Raw genomic sequence first — 6,820 nt, 5'->3', positions numbered from 1 at the left:
AACTGCCTCAACAAAAGTGAAGATGGAATTTCAGACCTCAAAGACAAGATTGCAACTAGAGAACAGGAAAGGAAAGATCTTTTAAAAATAACAAAGAATCAGAAAACAACAATTCAACAGGGGCAAGATGATAAAGAAAAACAACATAAGATTGATAGGGATAAATGAAAAAGAAGGGGACACCTAATTGATATCAAGAGGCTATTTATAGAAGAAATAGCTGAAAATTTCCCAAACAGAGAATGGAAACTGACATATGGATTAGTGAATCATATATAACTCCAAATAGCCATAACCAAAATAAAACTTCACTCAGACATATAAGAGTCACCATCCGAGAAATCCAACATAAGAACAGGATATTAAAAGCTGTTAGAGAGAAAAGATAGATCACCTATAAAGGCAAACCTATTAGAATCACAGCAGACTTCTCAACACAAAAGAATGAAGTCAAGAAGAACATGGAGTGAAGTATTTCAGATCCTAAAGGAAAATGAATTTCAACCCAAACTGATGTACCCTGAAAAACTGTCCTTCAAAATGGATGGAGAAATAAGATATTTCCATGACAAAGAACAGCTGAGGAACTTCATGACCACCAAACCAAATGAAAATGCAGATACAACTTACCAGAATCTGTGGGATACAATGAAAGCTGTCCTGAGAGAAAAATTTATTGCACTGAGTTCCCACATCAGGAAAACAGAACGAATACAAATAAATAACTTGATGCTATACCTCAAACATCTAGGAAAAGAAAAGCAAGTCAAGCCCAAAGCCAAAACAAGGGAGGAAATTATAAAGATCTGAGCAGAAATTAATGCAATAGAAACTAAGAAAATAGTACAAAGAATCAATGAATGAAAGAGTTGGTTCTTTGAAAGAATACATAAAATTGATAAGCCCCTAGCCAACCTTATTTTAAAGAAGAAAGAAAAAGCTCAAATTCATGCAATAAGGAATGAAAAGGTCAACTCACTATAGACTCTGTGGAGATACAGAAGATCTTCAACACCTATTTCAGAAACTTCTACTTTCATAGGTTTGATAACACAGAAGAAATGGACAGGTTCCTACAAACATATAAACTACCAAAGCTGGGTCAAGAAGATGTAAAACTGCTGAATAATCCAATTGCTATTAATGAAACTGAAAATGTAATTAAGTCCTTACCTACAAAGAAGAGCCCAGGCCCAGATGGATTCACTGTGGAATTCTACAAGAAATTCAAAAAGACTTAATGCCAACATTCCTCAAACTCTTCAGTGAAATCAAAAGGGAAGCAATTCTTCCTAAGTCATTCCTGGAAACAAATATTACTCTAATACCAAAACCTGAGAAAGACCCAGCTGAAAAAGAAAACCACAGGCCAATCTCCCTAATGAACATAGATGCAAAAATTCTTAATAAAATATTGGCAAACAGGACACAGCAAATCATCAAGAAGATTATACACCATGACCAAGTAGGATTCATCCCAGGCATGCAGGGATGGTTCAACATATGTATATCAATAAATGTAATCCGCTATATCAATAGAGCCAAAAATAAGAATCACATGATCATTTCTATAGATGCAGAAAAAGCTTTTGATAAGGCCCAACATTCATTTATGATAAAAACCTTACAGAGAATTGGAATAGATAGTCTTTACCTCAATATGATAAAGGCCATCTACAACAAACCAACAGCCAGCATCATAATAAAAGGCCAAAACTGAAAGAAAGCCTTTACCTTAAAATCAGGCACAAGACAGGGATGGCCCTTATCACCACTCCTATTCAACATAGTACTGGAAATACTAGCCAGAGCAATTAGACAAGAGAGAGAAATAAAAGGAGTAAAGATAGGAAAAGAGGAAGTTGAATTATCATTATTTGCAGATGACATGATACTCTATATAAAAGACTACAAAGTCAGTACTCAAAAATCAGTAACATTCCTATACACCAACAACAAAACCACTGAGAGATTCGAACCCTGGCATCGATAAAAACAAAAAAGACAAAAAAAAAAATTAAGAAAAAAATTACAAATCAAGCTCCAGGCCCCCTGCCATTGAATCTTAGCACCAGGTTAGAGCAGGCATCTCCCAATCCCAGGCCAACTCCAGCACTAGGCCTACTCCAGCACTAAGTTAGCATCCATGGATGGCCTAAGACTCCAGATTCACTTCTGTAAACCCTAACTTTAAACCTTTCCCAGATTCAGGCAGCCCGAGTTTCCAGGCTGGTCCCAGTGAATCCAGACTCCAGACCTAGTTTAGTAGACTCAGTGTTGAAGTCTACCCCAATAGACTCCAGAGACAGAACCAGACTTATCCTTATTAACTCAACTCAAGACTTGCTTTGGAATGAGGTCAGCTCTCATAGGCATAGACTACAATCTGCCCCAGTGGATCCTGCAATAAGGCCAACAACCATGGACCTAGGATACTGGCCACATCCATGAACATAGGCAACCTAGCTGGACCCTATAGATCCCTTTGCCAGCCTTGCCACTAACTCAGGAAACAAGCCAGCCTCACTGACAATTCTAGCAGCAAGCTTGCAAATGGACCCAATGAGGTAGCCCTCCAAGAATCTCTCTGTGAATTGATGATGACACTTTCCCTACAAAAGATGGTCTACAAAGACTAGAAGAAATGCCTACTTTTTCAAATGTACAGACACCAAAGCAGAAACACCAGGGTCATTAATAATCAGGAAAACGTAATATTAGAAAAAAACAAAATAAAGTACCAGTAACCAACCCTAAATAAATGAAAATTACAAACTGCCTAACAAAGGATTTTAAATAACTGCTTTGTATAGTCATTTCAAAAAGCTCACTGAACATAGGAATAAGTTTAACCAAAGAGGTAAAAGAGTTATAGACTGCAAACTAAGAGTATTTATTTAAAATTTGAAGGAGATACAAAAAGTGAAAGGATATTCCATGTTCTTAGATTGGAAGAAATAATACAGTAATACTGTACCTCAGTTCATGAACACTTTTATTTGCAAACAGTTGAGTTCACAAGCAAAATTGTTGAGCAACATTTTGCTTCCATTTGAAAATTCCACATTGGGCAACCAATGCAACTGTGGGAGACAATTTGAGTGATTCCCCTTGAATACACAACAACTGCTACGATTTTGATTATATCGAGAATGATTTCCTTATACTGATATGTACAGAGCTGGCTATGATATTTCGTTCTCCCCAAGCATTGTAAATAAGGCCAGCCGGAGGTACTGGTATGTAATCTCTAAAGCCATCAGACTCCTGTTTCCTCGCACTGTGTTCGCTCTAAAATATATAAGCACAGCAGGATGGTTAGAGCCACTTAGTTCCGGGAATGTCAACTGAGTATGAGCCTCAAGGTAAAGAGGCTATGACATACTAGGGCACAAAAGTTTATATATCAGAAACTGAAGCAAAAGCCACCAAAAACAACTCAGTTTCTACCTTAATTGAATTATGCAAATTGATCCTTCACACCTTTATCTCTGCCTTTTGCAGATGCTTTTCTCACTACCTGACTAGTCAGCTCAAGTTACTCATGTAGTTCCCGCCATCCTCACTGTCACTTATCCTCAAACCACCCCCTTCTTCACAAGATAATAAAATCTTCACAAGAGCAAGGCCTTTGACCACATATCTTCATGGGGATTGGATATAGGACTGCTTGGCTGCTCTTACCTTGGAATATGTCTTGGTGTCTTTACTCTCACCATGGGTTATATTGGAGGTGGTAGATTGGAATTAACCTGCTGGGGTTCCAATAACATCTCAATGGGATTATAAATACGGATTTTTGGATTGTGAGGAAGACTAGAAAAGTGATTATGATACTTGGATAACCGTATTCAATATTTGGGATTACAATATGCAACCACATCCATCTTCCCCAAACAAACACAAACACACAACAAATAAAAACATAAACACAACCATCTTTCCCAAAATCATAAAGCAAATTACACTCATAAACTGGAGTACTTCTGTATTATTAAAACATCCATATCAACCAAAGTGATTTACAGATTCAATACAATCCCTAGTAAAATGCCAATGATACTTTTTACAAAAACATAAAGTTAATACCAAAATGTACATAGTAACACACAGACCCTATACTTCAAAGAAATTTTAGAACAAAGAGGCATCACTGGAAGGATTTTGCCCTAGATACAATATTGTGGCAGTGGGAGGGGGGACCAAGGGATGTTAACCTTGAGATCACTTCCCCTATGACAATTTCCTTTTCCTTCTACCAGTGGCACAAAAAAAAAGGACCAACCAGCTGCTTGTATGTCAGCAATGTCCACCCTAAGCCCCACTCCAATCAGAAGTTATATGTATATCCCATGCCCCATGTTCCAGCAGAGAAAGCCAGGCCCCGGTGGTCTGGAGCTCTCTCCGCATCCTTAGAATAAAGGCTATTTTTATTTTGTATTCTCTCCTTTACCTTGCCAAAAGCTACCAGTCACCAGCTTTGATTTCAAAATATAGCACAAATCTGTGATAAATAAAGCAGCACAGTACTGGCACATGTATATACATATAAACCACTGGAAAATAGTAGAAATTCCCAAGATAAACTCATGCAATTATATTCAGTTTTTTAAAAGATGGTAAGAATACAACTGGAGAAAAGGCAGTCTCGTCAATAAGTGGTGTTGGAAAGACTGGATGTCACGCATCAGTCAAAACAAAGGATGTTAGGCCCTTATTTCACACCAAATTAAAACATCAACTTGAGATCAATTAAAGACTTAAAATATAAGACCTGAAACTGTAATCCAACTGAAAAACAAACAAAAAACGAAAATCCTTCTTGACTTTGGTCTGAGTGATGGTTTTTGATATGGCTTCAAAAGCACAGGCAATAATAGCAAAAAGATAATAATTAGTGTATCAGTCTAAAATGCTTCTTGAAACAATCAAAAGTGAAGAGACTATGCAACAGAAGAAAATATTTGCAAATCATACATCTAATGCAGGGCCGTTTCCCAAAATATACAAAGAACTGCAATAACTCAAAAGCAAGAAAACAACCAGATTTAAAAATGCAAAAAAAAAACTCCGTATATACTATCTCAAAAGAAGACGCAAAAATAACCAATAAGTACATTGAATTTTACAAATGCTCAAATGTCACTAATCATCAGGAAAATGAAACCAAAACCAGAATGACAGATCACCTTACACCGTTATCACAGATAGTAACACAAATATAGATAACAAATGCTAATGAAGATTTGAATAAAAAGGAACTCTCATACATTTTTGGTGGGAATATTTATTGATATAGCCATTGTGGAAAATATGGAAGTTTCTAAAAAAATTTACAGTAAAACTACTTTGTCATCCAGTAATACTGCATGATCTCATTTATATGTGGGATCTCGAAAAGTTCAACCCATAAAAGTAGCAAGGAAAATGGTGATTTCCAGAACCAAGTTGTCTAAAGTTTTAGTTATCTAGGATGAATAAATTCTAGAGATCTAACATACAGCATGAGTTTTATGTTGATTATGTTGCACTGTGTATTTGACATTTTCTGAGAGTAGATCTTAAGTTTTTTCAGAGCACACACACACAGAGGTAACTATGAGATGGTGGATATGTTAATTTGACTTCAGCAGTAATTTCACAATGTATATATATAACAAAACCTTAATATATTGTGCCATATATATAAAACTTTTAGTTATCAATTACATGCTCAATAAGGCTGTTTAAAGATAAAAACAATTTTAAAAAGGAATATGCCTTATACATCACTTCAAATGCACTTATACATCACTTCAAAATTTGGAGAAGCCTAAAACCAGACTAGCAATTTCTACATTTTAATATTATGGAGTATCATGGAAGACTAAGTCCCTTTTTTACAAACAACCAAAATGTGTTTATTTAATAATATACATTGCAAAGGTTCAATCAGAGACTTAATTTAAATAACAAAATAAAAATAACACCACACCTCAAGATATAGTGCCCTACACAGAAGTCAAGTAAAGGATAGACTAACGAAGAAACAAGATACTGCAAGGACAGGCTGGTCATCCTGGATCAGGGTTTTTGGCCAGATAGTTGCTTTGAGTAGATTTTTACAGGTACTTCTTAAAAGCTGTGGTGTTATTCCAGAGCTCCACAGCATGTGTGTTTGAAGGACTGCAGATGTTGGGCTCTCCTAGCAGGCTCTGGATGGACAGTAGGATGGTCCTGATGTCATACAAGGTGGACCACTTGTTCTTCAGGATATCCAGGCAGATGTTACCCTGGGTGTCCACAGTGGGGTGGTACCAGGGAGTGGGGAGCTTCACTATGAGCACATTGTAAGGGTAGCCACCAAGGAACTACAGAGAAAGCTTATACTTTAGGTCTTCATATACTGTGCCATCTGCTTCATGGATGGTCCCTATTCGTGTGAAAAGGTTGTCTGACTCAGGGAAGGCAGAAATTCCTTTGTCACCAGACATCATGGGGGTCATCAGGTCCTGCTGTAGCCTCTTACCCAAAGAGCCTCAGGGCAACATCCCAACTGGGCTCAGCTACTTTATGCTCCTTTACATTGGTGCCAACCAGTTCGAGGTTTTGGGAGGCCACCAGGGATGCCGCTGGCAGAGAGACAGGAACTCAGAGAACAGCCCTGTGATTGCCGACCAACCCCATTTTGAAATCACTTTCAATTTCATTACTCCCAAATCAATTAAATGCACTAGTCAGGACTTTCTTAATTGTATATGGCAAAAACTAACTTAAGTGGACTTAAGCAAACTAGCAGGATGGCTTGGTTAGCGTAGTTGGGAAAATACTGCATTAGAAC

At 37.2% G+C, this 6,820-nt stretch overlaps 1 pseudogene; it reads right to left on the bottom strand.

Moving 5' to 3' along the window:
- Nucleotides 1–6,063: 6,063 nt before the first annotated feature.
- On the bottom strand, nucleotides 6,064–6,506 carry LOC100720675 (ubiquitin-conjugating enzyme E2 C-like; annotated as a pseudogene).
- Nucleotides 6,507–6,820: the final 314 nt, after the last annotated feature.

Source organism: Cavia porcellus, unplaced genomic scaffold (genome assembly GCF_034190915.1).
Source record: "Cavia porcellus strain 051 isolate PalLab524CR breed Dunkin Hartley unplaced genomic scaffold, mCavPor4.1 scaffold_10, whole genome shotgun sequence".
NCBI classification, from domain to species: Eukaryota; Metazoa; Chordata; class Mammalia; order Rodentia; family Caviidae; genus Cavia; species Cavia porcellus.
Note: the sequence above shows the minus strand (reverse complement) of the source record. Positions and strands in the feature narration are given on the sequence as shown.